The sequence below is a fragment of the Thunnus thynnus genome, chromosome 5 (genome assembly GCF_963924715.1).
Source record: "Thunnus thynnus chromosome 5, fThuThy2.1, whole genome shotgun sequence".
NCBI classification, from domain to species: Eukaryota; Metazoa; Chordata; class Actinopteri; order Scombriformes; family Scombridae; genus Thunnus; species Thunnus thynnus.
In genome coordinates, this window is record NC_089521.1 from 19,942,388 (window position 1) to 19,961,201 (window position 18,814).

Consider the following 18,814-nt stretch of genomic DNA (forward strand, 5'->3'; position numbering starts at 1 on the left):
TTCCACTCCACTACATTTCAGAGGGAAATATTGTACTTTCTTCTCCACCACATTTATTTGACAGCTTTAATTACTAGTTACTAGTTACAGATTAAGATTTGACATAATGACACACCAGAAGTGTTCATTAAATCTGTTACTGTTCATAATTTTCTTAGAGATACTGGCAGCTGCTATTAGGGTACACTCTGGCATTACAGGGGTCAGGGGAGGGGATAAAGAACATAAGCTATTACTTTACGCAGACAACATTCTAGCAGTGATATCTGACCCCTTGGCATCTGTACCACATGTGATGGACATTTCAAAACTATCATGTTATACTATTAATTGGAATAAATCCGAAGCAATGCCCCTCTCCAAATTTTGTCTCCCATTCATGGTTGAGAAGTTCAACTTTAAGTGGTTCCACAAGGGAATTAAATACTTTCTCAGGATGCAGGGGAAATGGCAATGCTAAAATTTAACCCGCTACTACAAAAGATTAAAATAAAAATAAATAAATGAAAAATTAACATTATAAAAATGACAGTGGCTCCCCAAGTTAACTACATTACTATGATGCTCCCAATCAAGATGCCATCTACTATTTTTAAGCAATTTGATGATATAAAACATTTTCTGTTGGAGTGGGAAAAGGCCAAAGATTAAATTGAGTAAGTTATGTGCCCATAAGGAGTAAGGAGGGTTTGGCATTCCTGACCCTAGATTGTACCATTTATCTTTTGAAATGGCTAAAATAGCAAAATATTGGAATGTGGCAGAGAATAAAGCAGACTAGATGGATATTGAACATTAGCTGTGTTCACCATTCAGTCCTATCAAAGTACTATCTCAAAACGCTCGTAATATTACAAACCCAGTTCTTTTACACTCAGGAGATGTCTGGACCTGAATTTATAAAATGTTCAAACTTACACATAATGTACAAAGATACTCTTCGCTATGGCACAACCACGCAATCTGTATTGGAGAAAATACTGTGTACTGGGAGCGGTGGCATTCCCGTGGTTTAAGCACTATTGGTGATTTATATGAGGACGGTGTGTTCCTGTCATACAATAATCTATTACCACGGGAAAACTGCAAAGCCTTACAATTTTATAAAAACAACTAACCCCTTCTTGAGTAATGAGTCTGTTAATGTGAATATGATATGACAAAGGGACCTTGGAGAAGAAATTGAAGGCGACAAATGGTCCAAAGTTGTGGCAAATATGTGAAAGAAGCGAGGGGAAAGCTCACACAATATAAGATACTGCATAGATACCATCACACACCATTGAGACCTCACAGAATGAAGTTGTTGAACAATAATTTGTGTTGGAAATGTAAAACTATAAAACTAGAAATTTTAAGTGGTTGGTTTCGTTCAGAAATCCCTTTAAGACCAAAGTTATGTTTACTGGGGGACCGATCCCAAATACCAAAATTATCCAAGTGTGCGTTTTCTGTTATTATTGTGGGTATAATAACAGTCTGTTGAGTTATGCTAAGACATTTGAAGAAAACAAACTGGCTCCGGAACTGAAAGAATGGGTTAGTGCAGTGGTGGAAACAGCAACTTATGAATTTATGCTTAGTAGAATAAGTGGCAATCAGGAGGAAGGGGTGTCTCCTTGGGACCGGTTCTGGGCTTACAGTAAAATGGAAGATAGGTCTTAATAGATATCAGTCTCCTCTGTGACTATGTGATCCCGTAGTATGACTCAAGATATAGTATGTATAACATATGTTTTCCCTCTGTTATTGTTCTGTTTTTTTCTGTCTCTTCTGGATTTATTTAGTTGTTTATTTATATTGGATTTATATACTGGAGTCAGCCTCCATAATATAATATAAAAAATGTGCCATGTTGTCCTGTAGACTGGAAACAATAATATATGTATGCCATGTAGCAAGCCTTTCAAAAACTAACAAAAATTAAAATTCCCCCCCAAAAATACACAATGGATAATATAACAAGCTTTTAAAATACAACACAAAACCATTAGTTTCCAACCTTTTTGGCTTTTGACATCTTACAAAAAGCAGTGTGTAGTCGAGATCACATTTCAGATGTCTATGAGTTGTTAACAGCTCCACCAAATAGTGATTTTTCCCTCTAAACTTCTCACATGGTTTCATTTTTCAAATGATCCAATATTTCACCCAAAATCAAAGATTAGAGAAAAAAGTCCAAAAACTGAAAACAGATTTGTGTATCAGAACTTTGTTTTTTCTTCTTTCCTCTCCCATTAATCATCTCACGACCCCTCAGATTTATCCTGTGACCCTTTGGGGCCCGACCCCTAGTTTGGGAACCACTGGACTAAACCAGCTAACTGTATATGAAGTAGTTCAAACTAGCTCCACCTCCAGCAGCTACAACAGTAACATGCTGCTTACACACTGATGCTTCAGAATTAATCTAATAATGTCATATATAATAATATATCAGTCAGAGGAACCAAACCACTACTTTTACTTCAATAGTTTTAAGTACATTTTGCTGCTAATACTTGTACTTTTACTTAAGTAGGGTTTTTCATGCAGGACTTCTACTTATAATAGAGAGTATTTTTACATTACTGTATTGGTCCTTTTACTGTCTGTGTTTTGTGTGCATGTGAATATGTAAGTACGTAATAACTGCTCAGGCACTGATTGTCTCCTGGATGTCCATCTCTCTCAGTATTTTTGCCTCACCATGCTGACTGATAGTTTTCACTCTCACTTGGCAATTAACTGGCACAGTCCTCCTCTGTGAAAAAAGACAGAAAAGAAAAGAGGTGAGATTAGCCAGGCGGGGGGGAGGAGGAGGGGGGAGTGAGGGATGTGGGAAGGGAGCTTGCTGCTGCCAGAGTGTCTGCCTCCCCAGGCCTTGTCCACTGCCGCCAAGGGCCGCCTGCCCTCCCGCCACTGTTATCAGCTGGCTCAGCAGCGGCAAAAAAACGGCTAAACAAGGCACTGTTTATCTGTGCAGACTGTATTCACTGCACATCCCAGCCGCTGGGCTGCGGCACCACTCAAATCTGCCTGGCTCTGCAAAGAAAGGGTCTGCAGACCTGCTCTCAACAACAGTCTGCATGGAGGTGCCAGGGGTGCAGATCAATAGGCGACAGTGTCCCAGCTCTGTCCGACACTGCAGACCCAACAACCCCACCTCTCCACCAAAGCCTCCCCCAAGCCTTCTCTTATCCACTTTTCAACATGGTACTTGTCTCTGTGAATTAGAAATTTTGTGGCACTTTTTTCTGGTGGTGCATTACTTAAGAATGAGTTGGGTTTACCCTCAATTAAAATTAATGTGGCTGATTCATTCAGCAAAATGCTTAGTTGACATGGCCATTAGACCATTGATCTAGAGCTGAGCAGATTATGTTACAACCTTTAATCAATATTTATTGAAGTCAAACTTAATGGTTGTCGTGTTAATAGTGTAGCAAGGTAGTTTTCTTTGAAAAACGTGTAACATGGCCTAAGATAATGAGATTTTTTTTTTTTACATTCCTTACCTGTTAACTAGAACAATATTGAATGCATGCAATTCTTGTTGTAAATGTATTGCACTGGCTAGCAGTTTTTATTTTCAGCAACCATTAGTCTCACAGAACTCTCAGACCTGCCCAGAGGGCTGCTCAGATACGCTGGATCTGTAAGCACTCTCTCACTCTTCTCACACACAAACACATACACACACACATGCACAAACAAAACCATCCCTCTCTTATCTGTGGGCCGAGGAGCCCTGACTCCAGCCTGTGCAGACAGTGCTATCTAACTGGGCCATGTCTCTATATACACAAGGAAATCACCCACTCCTCATGAAGAAATGAAATCTGCTTCAGACATCCTGGCCCTGAGCTGGAAAAAAAGAGAAAAAAAACATATTTTGAAAGGCTAATTCAGCTTGAGACTAGTCACACACAAGCCCTTGTTGAAAAAAATATAAAACACTTTTGGCTTTAAGTATTAGAACAAATCCCTCTTATTCCTCTGAGTACGTTAGGAACAATGTCTTTGTTGTGGCCTATGTCGCCTTGGCCTCTGTCCCAGGCCATTTATCTATGAAGCATGACACAAGCAGTTGCATTTCATTCAGACTTTCCACTGGATGAGCTGGTTCAGCTCTATTCTTGTTCATGGTAGCAAGCATCTACTCACAGTAAAATGCAGGTCACAGTCAGTGTTGAGTTGTGGTGCTGTTTTAGACAGGCAGACTGACAGATAGGTGGGGCAGAGCAGCACAACAGCACAGTGCTGGAGGCAACAAGTCACAGGTCCTCCCCACTGACACTTTCAGTGTTAATACCTGAGGAAGTGCAATGACTAAAGAGATGGCGGCTGAACCCAGCTCTGTTCAATAAACTATTTTTGTCGGTTCATGAGAGACCAAATTAAGATCTTTTGTGAAGCAAACTGCGCCTCTTCCCCCAATACCTTTGTACTGTGGGAAACAATGAAAGCCTATTTAAGAGGGCAGATAATTTTCTATACCAGTGACTTAAAGAAAAAAAACACATGGCTGAAATTATTGAGTTGGAGAGGGAAATCCTGCATTTAGAAAAAGAACATTAAATGTCACGCTCCACAGAGACACTGAACATTAGTAAACAAAAAGCTTAAATATAACCTGCTGAACATTTACAGAATAGAAAAAGAAATCCGTAGAAACAAACTATGCTATGAATTGGGGGAAAGGGCACACAAACTTCTGGCTTTGCAGTTGAAGGCGGAGGAGAAATCTAGAGCTATCGATTCCGAAACTGAAAGAGAGTGTAACGAGAAACCCAAAAGAAATTAATGATTGTTTTAAACACTACTACTCTTCATCATATACATCAGCATCCCCAGGTGATCTTACCATGATAGATACATCCTTATCAACTGTTGGACTACCAAGATTTACACAGGAGGACCAGGAGGAGATAAATTGTCCTTTTACACAAAAACAAATTGAAATCTCTGCATTGCAATCTAATAAATCACCAGATGAAGATGTTTTCCTCCCTGAATTTTATAAGGAATTAAACCCACTTACTGTCCACTTGGTTAGATTATGTTATCAGGCCCATAAAATTCTTGGAATGAATGATGTTTTGTCACCTAAAACACCTCTATGGAAAAACAAATTCATACCAATGATCTCTGGTAATAACATTTTTAAGCTTTGGCATGATAGAGGGATAAGATACCTTGAACACTGTTATAGTAATGGCATCTTCATGTCCTTTTAACAGCTAATAGAGAAATATGATTTATTCAACAAACACATCTTTTGTTGATTGTGACTGAGAGCCTTTCTGAAAAGAAAGGTTTGGGTGAACAAATGATACTGTATCACCTGACCTGACAGAGGTGGAGGAGGTGTTACTCAGTAACAAAGGTTCAAGGCAATTTATTGGCAGGGAATATCCAACAATGACGGATCAATGTCCAAAACAAAACATACATCGATCAAGAGAGAGGTGGGAATCTGACTTGGGTATTACTATAGATTAGGACCTATGGTTTGATCTATGTCAGAACATGTTCACTGCTGTAAATCCCAGATTTAAGTTGGTCAACCACAATTTTCTTCATCGGCTTTTACCTTAACCCTCAGAAATTACACCGGCACAAACCTACAATCTTGAATATGTGTTTCAGGTGTGGTATTACTGAGTGTACAGTGTTACACAGCACATGGCAATGTGCTAGAGTCACAACATTTTGGTGTGATTTATGTGACACGCTGAGTAAAATTATGGATACACCAGTCCCATTAGATCCAGAGCCTTGTCTCCTAGGAAACGTAACAAACTTGAAACTAAGTCAGAGTTCCAGATAATTCATTGATATAGCCCTTGCTGTCTCCAGAAAATGTATTGCATTAACTTGGAAGTCAGATTCCCTCCTCTCTTTATCAAAATGGATATCAGAAATGACAAAATTGTATGCCCTTAGAGAAAATCATGTATGTCCTGAAAAACAGATGTGATGTATTTTTAAGGATCTGGCAGCCTTTTATTGAATACACGGAAACATTACTTCTATCAACAGTGGGCTTGCAGTGACCTTTGAACTGGCTCCAATGTGGGCCAATACTAACGTCCAGGTACAATGGTTGAGGGAGGTCAATGATAAGTATATCATGACACGAGAATTGTATTTTTGTTCTCTCTTTCTTCTCTTTTTGTAATTATTATTATTATTTATTGATATTATTATTATTATTAATATTTGCTCACCTCCTTGTTTTCTGTTACCTGTGTATTGTGTTATTGAGTTTTTAGTAGGAAGAAGTTGTACTGTTTTTGCATATTTGGAAATTCAGTTTTAGCTGACCTGTCCCAAGTTGTTCACTACAGGAGAGGTCAGCAAGATTCCTCGTAATAACTCGACGCGAGACTCAACATAGTGGGAGTTCTTCGACACTGATACTCCCAGGATCCTCAGTGGCAGAATATGCTGACTTATCAACACCACTTGATGAAACACGTGTTTGGGATTCCTGGAGAGTGTTTGGCGTTTCCATGTCAGTTAGCCTCATCACTGCAGGGAGGTGTCACAGCTCTCACAGCTCCAGCATAGCTACGAATGAAACGCTCTCTGCTGTATCTCACCTTTGTGGCCAAAATGAAGGGAAAGAGACATCCTGTTTCGCAGTTGAGGATTTTTATGACTAGCAGAAAAATCAAACTTCAGTATTTATCAGAGGAGTTAGTAATTGTGGAGCTAATGTTTGTTTAGGTTCTTTGTAAAGTGCATACGTTTAAAAGCACAACATAATACATTTTAAGTAAACGCTTAGTCAAACAACAGTAAACATAGGGCAGGATGAGATCTAGCCACTTGTTTCACTTTTGGGAACCATGAAAGAGAAGTTAGTTAGTTGATGTTTACAAAGCAGACAAAACAGTCTGAGAGCCTTGCGCCATGAATAATTGATGATTATTCAAAAGATGACTCACATTAGTGGTTTCTATGGTAATGAATCATTTTGTCGTTGTGCTATGCAGACTATTAGTAGGCCCGGGCCTGTTTCCTGCCTCTGGCTACTTAGAAGTTACAGAGGCCTTACACAGAGATGCTCACGCAGACTTCAATCAGACTCCAGTGTAGGAGCCAGGAAGTCATGGACCAAAGTTTCAAGGCTGGTGACAGGATGGCCGCACTGTCTGGACAAGATGCTTTCTATTATGTAGCCTGTATAATACTACTGGGAAAATGGTCTGTCGGTCAATATACTTCAATCATCTGTCCTTCGTAGATCGTCATGTTTATATTGTTTGTTTGTGGATGGCTACTGACTATGATGGGAAAATAACACTGTGGTGAAGTATGCTGGACTACATTACCTGCTTCCAGAAATGAATAATTTATTCTATGGTTTAATGATAAACCAACATGCATTAGCTGCAGGGAGTTGGTGATATTTAATATTTAAGAATTTATGTTTGGAACAATGTTTGTTTGGTCTCTAAACACTCTCCAACTTAATTCCTAAAGAGCATTCCTAAAAGCATGCAAGTCGTGAAATTATTAAGGTAATTAGTGGGTTGGTGGTTCAGGTGAAGAAATTGTGAGTTTGTTTGTCAGAAAATAGTGAAAAATGTCCATCACATTTCTTTCAGAGCCCATGGTGATGTCTTCATATTGCTTTTTTCTTTTTTCCCCCCAACAAATAGTTGAAAACTCAAAGATATTCAATACCAGCAAAGATTCATGTTTCAGAAGCCGAAACCTGTGATTTTTGTTATTTAAAACATAAACGATTAATCAATTCTCAAAATTGTTGTTGATGCCTGTTCAGTATCAGTTATACATAATTGATAGACAAAACAGATGTTACAGTAGAAGTATACATGTTGTAGTGTTGTTCAAAGTGAATTCCACACTTTATCAGTCTCACTTCTCGCTGCGCTGTGCTCTTCAAATCTTGCCCATTCGTATCTTTGGCCTTTTTGACCTCCCAGAAGTTTAATATCGCCAGTGCTCTTAATCATTTCTGTCTGAATGTGGCCTGAGTGACACAGCGGGTGTCTCTGGATCACACTGGAGAGAGGAAGAGGGCTTATTTTTATCACTGGTTTGGGAAACACTGAGCTGCAATCACTGGGAGAAAAGATGGTTCTAATTACAGATCTCTCCCTTCTCTTTCTCTCTGGGTGTCTCTCTCTTTCTGCTCCTCTTACTTTATCTCTTTAGCTTTCTCTTTGGATATCTATCTTTATTTTAATTTTAGACACAGAACATTACAGTTAAAAAAAAAAAGAGTCCTGTGATGTTGTACACTAGATCTTAGAGAAATGAACTCATGGAAAGAAGTGCAGTGGTTTCTGTGCAGCACTCGGCTCCAAGCTACTTATGAAACAACATCTGCAGCGGCACATCAGGCCAATGATAATGTTGTGTTTAAGCGATAATGGCTGTTTTCACAAGTGTCAATTTGAGATTATGATGTACTGCTGCTAACTATGATGGACGAGTGTATGTTGTGAAAAATCAGTCGCTGTTATTTCATGCATGTTCGACATTATGCGGACCGCCAAACATGAAGAAGTACTTCCAGAGGCATATACCTACGCATGTCTGCCAGCTGTCACTGTATGGTGAAAAGTTACATTCATACCAAACTAAACCCACAGACAAAGATGGTGGATTAGAGGCTTCCAGATCTCACAAGGGCCAGTTTTAAAGCTATCCTTCACGGAGGATGATTGGAAAAACGCGTGGAAGGGGAGAAATCAGAAAGGCAGGGGTGAAGGAGGAATAAGAGTAGGGGAGAGAGAGGTAAAGGGATTGAGGTGGAAGGATTGCACTAGAGAGGAAAGAGAGGGGGAATGCAGGATTAGGGGCTAAGAGGAGTGTGGAGAAAGGGATCAGGAGCCGGGGGGAGTGAAAAGGGAGAAAAAGACATAGCAGAGGGGAAGGCGTCTGCACCCGCCAGCAGGCCATGGCTGTCAGTGGCAGGGCCTCTCTCCCAGCACCAGGGGCTCCAGGGCTGTGGCCACATAATGAAGGCTTGTTTGAGTTCACATTCAAACATCACAGAGAGCGCCTGGAAAAACAGTGCCCCACGGGCTACTTTTATTAACCCAGCTAGGATTCCCAGCCTTCAATCCTGTGCCAAAAGGCTTCCTCACTTCTCATCCACACACACTCTGTCTGGTAAAAACTTTGTCACATTGAGCCTGAAACCTGTAGCGGTTTGGTTGTGCCTCTGATGGTGTTGGAATCTCTTCTCTTTCTCCCGGCTGTGAGAAGATTAGCAAAGCTCTTTTCACAGGCGAGGTTAATAGAGAATGAGACTGTTGCACAAGATAGGGTTTAGTGCTATTACACTTTTGGCTGTTTCTGTCTCATGCAGAAGCTCCTCTGATTGCTCCGCTGTTTGTCTTTTCTCTCTCTACCTCTCTGTCATAACACACACACAGCCTCGCTGAATGATGGCCCTGTGAGATTCACTGGGGAGGATATTTGACTCAGGATTTTCCGATAATAGGATTTGAAGCATGCTTGCAACAGATAGTGGTTTTGTGGTGAAGGAAAGGAATATGCGATCCTGCTTCTGTATGTAAATACAGCAGCAGTTTGTGACAGCAATGTTAATCTGTATCCCTGCTGCAGCTACCAAGATGATTCTGGTGCTTCTTTTATGGTTGGAACAATATAACATGTCCGGGAACAACTTCTTTAAGTTGAGACTTTTGGGAGGAGCGGTGGTCAAGTCTTTGGGGTTGCATTTAATAAGAAGGACAGACTTTGTTTCAAATTTGACTTGTAGTATTAATTAAGATACCTCTCTCAGCTGGACACACTAGGAAGCATAATAAAAGAAATAGAATGGCTATTTGTTAATTAGTTACCTTGGTGTTTAGCTGTACTGACATTTAACCTAGAGGGCTAGTTGAAATACAGCATGGGATAGAAGTCATTTTTTCCCAGGGTTTCCTGTTTGAGGGGGCCCGTCAGTCCTCTGGACTCGCACAAATCCCCTTAAAACCCCTGGAGTCACTGAGGGTGTATCAGGCCCCTGGATCTGCTGTGTGCAGGGCTGGGTGACGGGCTGTGGTCCGGAGCCAGCCAGGGGGAGAGGACAGCTACTGTGAGGGCGCCCAGAGAGCTGGGAGTCACTCAGCCACAGAAACCCTGTGTTTGTGTATGGAGCGCAGTGCTCTTATCTCCCGCCTGTACTGACGCCACACTCTTCCTGTTTCAAATCTTTACTGCTGATTTTCTCTTCACTCTTGCCTCAGCCCCAGCCAGTCTTGTTGTTTTTTGGTGTTCTTGTTCTTTTCAATGGAGATTAGATAGAGTTGCTGTGGCGACACAAGAGACAGAGGCATTGCTGGTTTGAATGTACAGTACATAGATGTGATAACCAACAAAATTAGTCTAGTTTATGGCTTTTAAAAAAGTTCTTAATTAATTAATCCCCATTCGTTATGATGTGAAATTCCATGAAAGGAACACACTTTATTTGAGAGGATGTCCACTCTGTTTATCTGTTAATATTTAGACTTAACAGTGGAAAAAGATAAGTCTGTTACAAAACCAGTTACTAAACAATAGTTGAAGTTCTTATTACAGTTTATTAAGACCAAAAAAAGATGCTCGATATACATACAAACAGGTTCACAAAAAATAATAGATAAGACAATTAATTTTAAATAAAAGGAAAATTCAACTTTGGATTGATCTTGGATCTTATTTTATAGTTTTAATTCTTATTGTATTCCATGCCAGATTAATTGCTGATCTATGGAGTGGCGCGGTCTCCACTCAGTACAGCCAGTGCATGGTGCATTACAGTCCAGTTTGACTCACTTATCTTTGGAGGTTTAATTGAAGGTGATTGAACCTGAAACGTCCGTTATAATTGTCCATTACATTGTAAAACTGTACACACAACTACAGTATGCATACTGTAGTAGATCAAAGTTCAACAAGGAAGTAGCTTTACAACATTTACAACAATAGGCAGTTACACTGGATAGTTTGGTTAATAATTGTAACATTCACATTTAAACAAAAGTGATCCTTCCCACCCTTTGCACTCATACTTTGAGCTCTTACCCTCGGGGATGCACTATAGACAATTATGAACCACCAGAGATGTGTATGGTTGTTTTGTGCCAAATGCTATTAGAGTATAAAGTACATAGAAGATCTCCATCAGTCTTCTTATGCTCCTTTCCCCAACTAGTTTGTCTTTGCAGTCCCTGTATGGCAGCCATAAAACCCAAAAGGGCAGCTAGCATGATGGGAAACAAAACACAACCGATGCACAGTTAATAACTATATACTATACTATATATACTATATAGTATACTTTATTTTTCAGTGCTTCTTTAAAAACCATCTTAATAAAAGACAGAGGGCAAATTGTATAACTGACTGTTTAGATACCCCCAGGGTTATAAGGCAGACAATAGACAAGACAGGTCAGTGTAGGGGACCAGCATTGTCCCTGAACACAAACAAACACGCACACAAACACATGAATGGAATGAAGTAATTTTTATGTGAGGTTGGATATAATGTATTTCAGACCATTTTTGCTCACTGCATCATTTTTACAGATGATAACTTCACAGTATACAGGGAAATGTCAGCAGTGGTTAAGCATTAGGTGTTGTGCTTACTCTGTGGATATGTGCAAGTTATATGATTGTCAATAACCTGCAATTGACTCTAGGCCTGGGAAAATGGTGAATGGTCTCTGAAGTTATTGATTTTACATAAACTAAAAGGTGTGCATAAAAAAAACTCAATAGCTGCTGCTTCAGCGTGGTAATTTGTTTTCCATCAGCTGTCATGTAAAACTGCATCCTCTAGGAATGGATCTAAGTATACAGTATGTGGCTTATTTCTGAATGATTTTGGCTCATATCCCTCTGAGCTACTGAATGCCTAGAGTGACTGTGTGTATTGCTTATGGAGAAGATTAACATGCTCCATGTGTTATTAGCCAAATAACTTGAATAACTGAAACTGTTATTGAGATCCAAGTACTTACTGTAAGTGCTGTAAGTATACTCTGCATTTCTGTTTTGTGTTTGGATTACTCTATGCACTCCTAATGTTTAAAGCTATCATGTGTGATATGATTCTGAGAACCCAGCTTCCAAAAACTAATTACACTAAAAAACATGTGTTGAAAGACGTTCAGTAGGTAATACATGAAAACAGATTATATTGCATAATTTGAGTACAAAACAAGTTTAGTAACTGTGGGAGTTGTCTATCTTTCTTCTCCTTCTTTACAAAATCAAAAACAGCCATCTAAAATACATAAACACTAAAAGAGCTCCCCTACTTGGTATTTGCAAGCGTCACTACCAGCCTTCCTCTCCCCTGTCTGGCCTGCCCGGCTGCCTGGATGGCCGATTTTGATGGCGCCAAGCACTCTGCAACTCTGCCGTAATCAGGAACAGCGAGGGGCAGTCTCTATCACAGAGAGTTTCTTTCCTTTTCCTTTGTTTTCCACAGATTTCCTTCCTCGTTTTCTTAGATATTCTCTCCCCACTGATGTAAGTCCAAACAGAGGCCTATTTAGAAAGTAAACAGATGAATGAGGGGAGGTTCAGGGCCTGGCGTCCATGGAGTCAGGCGCAGAGCGGAGACGTCTCGCTCCACCCGCCCTGTGCTGACACAGCCTGTAAATATACAGCATGACAAATGGCATTGCTCTGCAGCAGTCCCCCAACCAATCTCTGGCAAGCAGGCCTGATGCCGGAGAGGCTAGCCGACAGGCCATGTCTGATTCACTGTCACAAGAGACACATTGTTTATAGGACAGAGAGACACTGTAACACAAACACTAATACCCTCGAGTGGGTGACACATTGGGAAAACCCTTGGTTTGTGGCTCCAGTGTTGGCCTCAAGGAGAACATCGCAATGAGGAGTTTGTTGCAGTGTCGTATTGAGAAGTATGTGTCATACTGTGTGTCTCTCTTGTATATACTGCTGATCAATCACTTTTCTGTGCCCAGATTTTATGCTGGCTCTCTTAAGATCTCTACTGTCCCTGCTCTGGTTACATCAGGCACAGCTTGGCTGTTCATGTATGGCTTCCACCAAACATGACAGTGTGTCTGACTGTAATTGGTATCATATATTTTCAGCATAGCAAATTTATTTTCATGCTTCTCTCAGGACATCCTCTCGGGGAAAATCCATCTTAGGAGAACTCATAATAAAAAGTTTTCTTTCCTTATGTTTTCTCACTTTTGGCAATAATAAAGGCTATCATGCTTACCCTAGTTATATGATAACTCTGAATAACTAAGTAAAAGGCCATACACGGGAAAAGTATTGAGACATTGATGGATCTGAACTGTTTTGGAGGCAAGGTTTAGAGAAAGGAATGTCTTTGAGGAGGAGGGGGAGGGAAAAGAGGGAGTATGGAGGCCCCAGGGGGAATAAGCTCTGTTTGACCTCTAAGGATAGACCTGCAAACTGAAATGGCCACACTCTTTCCGGCTATGCTCTTTACCAGGATTTCCTTCCCTTCTCCAGGCCTACATCTACTGAAGCACCAGAGACATGGGCCACAGTGGGCCACCTATTGTGAGTTCTGAGCAGGCTTTCTAGCTGAGGTCACACAGGGAGCCTGTGAGCGCCAGACTGGCAGGCGATCCATGGTTTCCTCCAAGATAGGAGATCAAGTAAATCAGAGTTAGGAGTCGTTACCCTTTAAGAGTCCTAATGACCACTGCTCTTTTCCCCTAGCACACAGCTATGTCTGAGATGTGGAGCATTATGAAGATGGTATTTTGTGCTATCATCCGTTTTTCATCGACTGGCTCTCCTTTCAGCAAACATGATATCATCCTGGTATCATGGCTAACTTAATGCAGCCAGTATTAGTGTTAGTACTGTTAGTATATGTAGCATTAGCATATAGACTGGAGCTCCATTAGTCATGCTCTGGACTTCTGCCCCACATGGATACTGTGTTACCTCTTAAGAGGATCCATTTTTCACAGGCTGCTGAGGGCTATAAAGACAAGAGACAAACCAATTGATTTTAATTCGTTGGCAGTGTCAGGGGAGCTTGTTGGAACAGACACATGGAGATTCATCCCCCAACACACTAGTGATGACAAGATTGTAATGACAAGCGAGAAAATCAGGTCAGAGCTGCTGCTGCTGCTGCTGCTGCTGGGACACTAGGTATCTGTTTGTTTCAGACCATATGCACCATCAGGTATATCACCATCCATATCTATGCACATAAAGCTGTGCCCACATAACACTGTTAAAAACCTAGAAGACCTTCAAAAGCTTCCTTGACGATGAAAAGATGGCATCACACATTTAACGTCTGACATTTGCAGATTACAATCATCTGTGTAGAGCTTTGCGTCAGTGACCAGCTCAAATGACTGGATCATGCTCAGATTATCCAGATTTTAGACATAGAAAATCAAACATGTTTGATATGATCAACAGCTCTGATTAGTATGTTGGCAGGCAAGAGATATTAATCCTATATCCTTGCATGCTACAAGAAAATGTGTGGTGACTGCTCTGTTTGCCTAGTGCAGGCTCTGTCTTTATATTTGTGGTGTTTTCTCAAATTAGTCCTAGCACTAGAGAGTGTCGCATATTTCGTAACTTGTTGTCCAACCATACAACGAAAAGGTCTTTGCGGGCTTTTTCACGCTTCCGTGTTCTTGGGCCCATAGAGCATGCACACTAGAGTCCTTCAGCCGAGCCAGTTGAGAGCCAGTTGAGAGCATGCACATTCGATACTTCCTCTGGCCGAGCCGGCTGACTTCCTGTTGGCTCCCCACACATGAATGAATTGGGATAAAATACAGTAATTTAATCATACGGCTCTTCAAGACTTTCCAAATGTTACTGGGCTGAATGGATCAAATTCTGATTATTAAAAGAGTCATTTTGGGGTGTTTGTGACGTTCAGGAAAAGTAATTTACAGTCAGTTTAAGCTGCTCCTGATCTTTTTATTGCGTATGGGAGAAATGCTGCCAGAAGTTGCAATACCAAGTGGAGCCACTTCACCAAATTGTTGCTGGGGGCTTGAAGCAAACATGTTGGGGTTCAGTTCTTAGTCACTAAACCGATTAAATCCAGATTCCACTGAGTCATAATTATGCAGCCTTTAGTCATCACATAATATACACTACTATAAAAGATGTGATCAAATCAATCCAATCAAACTTCTCCCAAGAGTTTTAGTCTTGTTTAACGCTGGACCTGTGACCATATCATATTAAATAAGTGTCAGTGAAGGGTGCATGCTCTTAACACACTGTAAAGACAAGATGTTTTCTTAGAAGCTTGAGAACTTGTCTGAAATCCAGGCTAAAGCCTGTTGTTGTGTGCAATGCTCCAAATGAGAGTTTGGTTATAAGTGTTTTCTCTCTCAGCAGAGGACTTAATTTAGAGGAATGAATTCCATATGTTTTGTTACAGCATTTGCTATGTTTGTTGGATTCAGTCCATAGTATAATCTTAGTGGATCTGCTGACTTAGTCATGGAACCATGCCATGGAACATTAAATTTCACTTATCTGTAATGTGTAACTTAGCTACAGGTACGTCAGGAATTTTCAGACCTTTCAGTAATGTGTTCCCCCTCGAGCTTTAGGGACTCACAGGGATCATTCGCTCACTTCCTCTCAGTCTGCCACAGTCTAAGGCTTGCATAGGTCCAGCTAGGATACGCTGGAGCTGCCTTGTTTTCAGTCCATGATTCAGTGCCTCCTGTTCTCCTCTTTGCTATTGATTTACTTCATGGGGCCTGTCAGTGGAAGTGTAGCATCGAGGACGGTAATTAGCCTTCTTGTTTAGGACCAAACAAGTGGCTCTTGCAAGTGACTCTTCAGGGGGGACCTAAGCCAGGACAGTGCCTGGGCAGAGTGGAAAGTGTGTCCTATGTGCATGAGTAAATCATCACTGGGGAAAGACAGGGTCACGGAGCTGACCCCGCTGCACCAGCAGGGCTTAAATCACACCATCCCTGGGTGAAGAGAGACAGCACAGGCTACATAATTAAAACAGCATGTTCCATTGGATATGACTACTGTCTCAACTTTGCATAGTCTGCTTAAATAGTTCAAATATTTGAGTAAAATGTGGATAATGAAGTGTATATATGGATCTTCCTGAAGATGTTTTCCCCGTAAGGCTGCAGAGGTTCTCTGTATCTTAGGTCAGCAGTCAAGTCTGAGAGCAGTATGGTGTGGTTGTCCTGTAACCACAGCCAGAGAGACAGAGCAGGCCTAACACTGTTAGCGATAGTGAATTGGCCATAATCATTATCAGCTCTGTGGTGGTGAGTGGCTCCCACTCTATACAGGCGGCTTCATGTCTGACCTGTCTGTGGTGTGGCAAGACTCTGCTCAGTGGGAGAACTAAATACTAAGGGTTGGGGTCATTCAGTGTCTGCCGCCTCCCTTGAATATCTGCATGCCATTAACAGCAATGGGTCTGATGACATGCTCTTCCTGAACTGCCCTTGTCTGAGCTCCTTTGCTTCGGCTGGAGGTGCCTGTGGCCCCTGGTCTTGAGGCACTTGTCTATTTTGGGAGGTCATTTGGAGCCGGACACTCTGTCTCCCCAATGCAGCCTGTCTCCTGATACTGCTATCAACTGCTTTTAACAGGGAGCCACGGCAATTTACTTGAGTGACGCCAAGCAAGGCAGTTATCAGGACCCCAACACCAGATTAGCTGGTTGGTCTTCTAATGAGCATCCTTGAACAGGGAAATGGAGGGGGAGACTCAGAGCACGACACTATTATCAGTGGTCCTGTTAGAACAGGAAATACTCAACAAAATGCATCATCAAGAGAAATGAGAAATGTTCATTTCCCAAGTTCAAAGATATACCAGTGACTTTAAAGACTCAGAAAAGCTAGTTAAATGACGCTGTTTCATTCTCTTTGCAGATGAACTATGACTTTTGATGGGCTGTCATTTCATACGGGGTATTTTTTGACAAATTAGAGCAAGTCAATACAAGCCATGTAGGTTCCTACAATCCAGTTGGCACATTGCAATAGCTCAACCATTAAAGGGATTATTTGTTTTTACCTGGAGTCAGGCGAACTCATGGATGCATTTTTTATGGCTTTGCATTAAGTCTGAGGGATTGTTGCACAATGTGCACAGAGTAACTTTGCTCAGTTACTGGATAGTTATGACATCTTGTAGCAAGTCCTTTTAAATTTGGGGAATAAACCTTTAGAGGTCTCTAAAGATGGATGGCTGGTCCCACTTTAGTGCATTTTAAATGTATGTAATTATAATATGTTTTTAAAGCAAATCAAACCCCCAGGCCACTTCATATTTGCATACAATAATTAATTAACTAATAAATTACTAAATTGATGGAAAATGAATCACCTTTTTTTTGATCATTAAAAAAATGTTTGTCATTTATCAATAAAAAAAAATATCAGACATTCCCTGGTCACAGCCTTTCAAATGCCACTTTTCTCTGTATTATATCATTGTAAATTAAATATATTTGTGTTTTGAACTGTTGGTTGAACAAAATAAGCAATGTGAAGATATGAACTTGGGTTCTGGGAACTTGTGATGGACATTTTTCAATATTTTGTGACATCTCTGTAGACCAAATAATTAATTGAATAGTTAAAATAATCAACAGCTTTAAAAAAAATAATTTTGTTGCAGTCCTATTTACATGCTTTCATGGCCACTGTTTATAACCACAGATATGTATAGTCTAGAAAAATCAACTCAAATCACATTTCAACTCTAACAATGTTTCATCTACTTCAAAACACATTTACCACAGTACTTTTAATAATAGGCTAAAGGTTGCAGAGTAGTAAAATCTCAACATACATAAGAGTAGCTGTTTTTTCCTACTTTTGAGAGGAGCCATTACTTGATTCTATCTGTTAAGGGATAAAAGCAAAGTCAACGTCAACATTCAGAATAACTTTTAAACGGCACACAGATTTAAATAATCACCCGTGAATTAGTATGACTAAGGGTGAGTAAGAAAAATAGTAAAACTCTGATCTATCTTAACTAAAACTCACATGTTTTCCATGTGCACTACAAAGTATGATGAGTATACAACAACAGATCTTTGCCATCTCTTCTCAGGCTTTGTAAAATGAGGGTTTGGATATGGAGTTAATGACTCAACTCGCCAAAGTAGTCTCTGCCATTCAGTGTGGCGACTGAGTTCCAAACTGGACTCTGTGGCCTGCCCGGCCCTGGTCTTTGTAAATGAAGTCAAAAATCATAAAACGTGTCTGTGCAGGGGTGATGTCATACTTGGCATAATGTTTCACTGTGGATTTTAGGAGGGTTAGATTTACTAGCATTCGGGAAACATTAAAAAGTACAGTGGTTCACACTGAGTGCCTGTGCTCTCTGTAGTGTTTCCCCAGCCCCCTCCCACCTTCATGCAATATACTGCCACTGTTGGTGCAGAGCAGTAAAAACAGATATACAAGAGAAACTCACAGAATATAAACTGTAAGCATTGAACATTGTATTCAAACTGGATTGAAGTTTGTTGTTATTAAAACACCATGGTCCCTGCTCTTGAATTAATTTTCCAGAAGGGATTGATTTTCTTTTTGTGAAGCTCAAACATGGAAATAATGAGTTATGACTAATCTGGATGGAGATAATATAAACTTTGCAGAGTATTTGCATGTGAATGCTATGCCAGTGTGGGTGTATTATATCTTCCTGAGGTGTGAAAATCTGCTTACTGCCAGTTGGTTTTGGCTTGAGTGCTCCTTTTTTGGAACAGTATTTTCATTTTTACAATGTTTGTATGGAGGGCCACGGGCAGTCCAACACAAAATTTATGAAAGCATTAG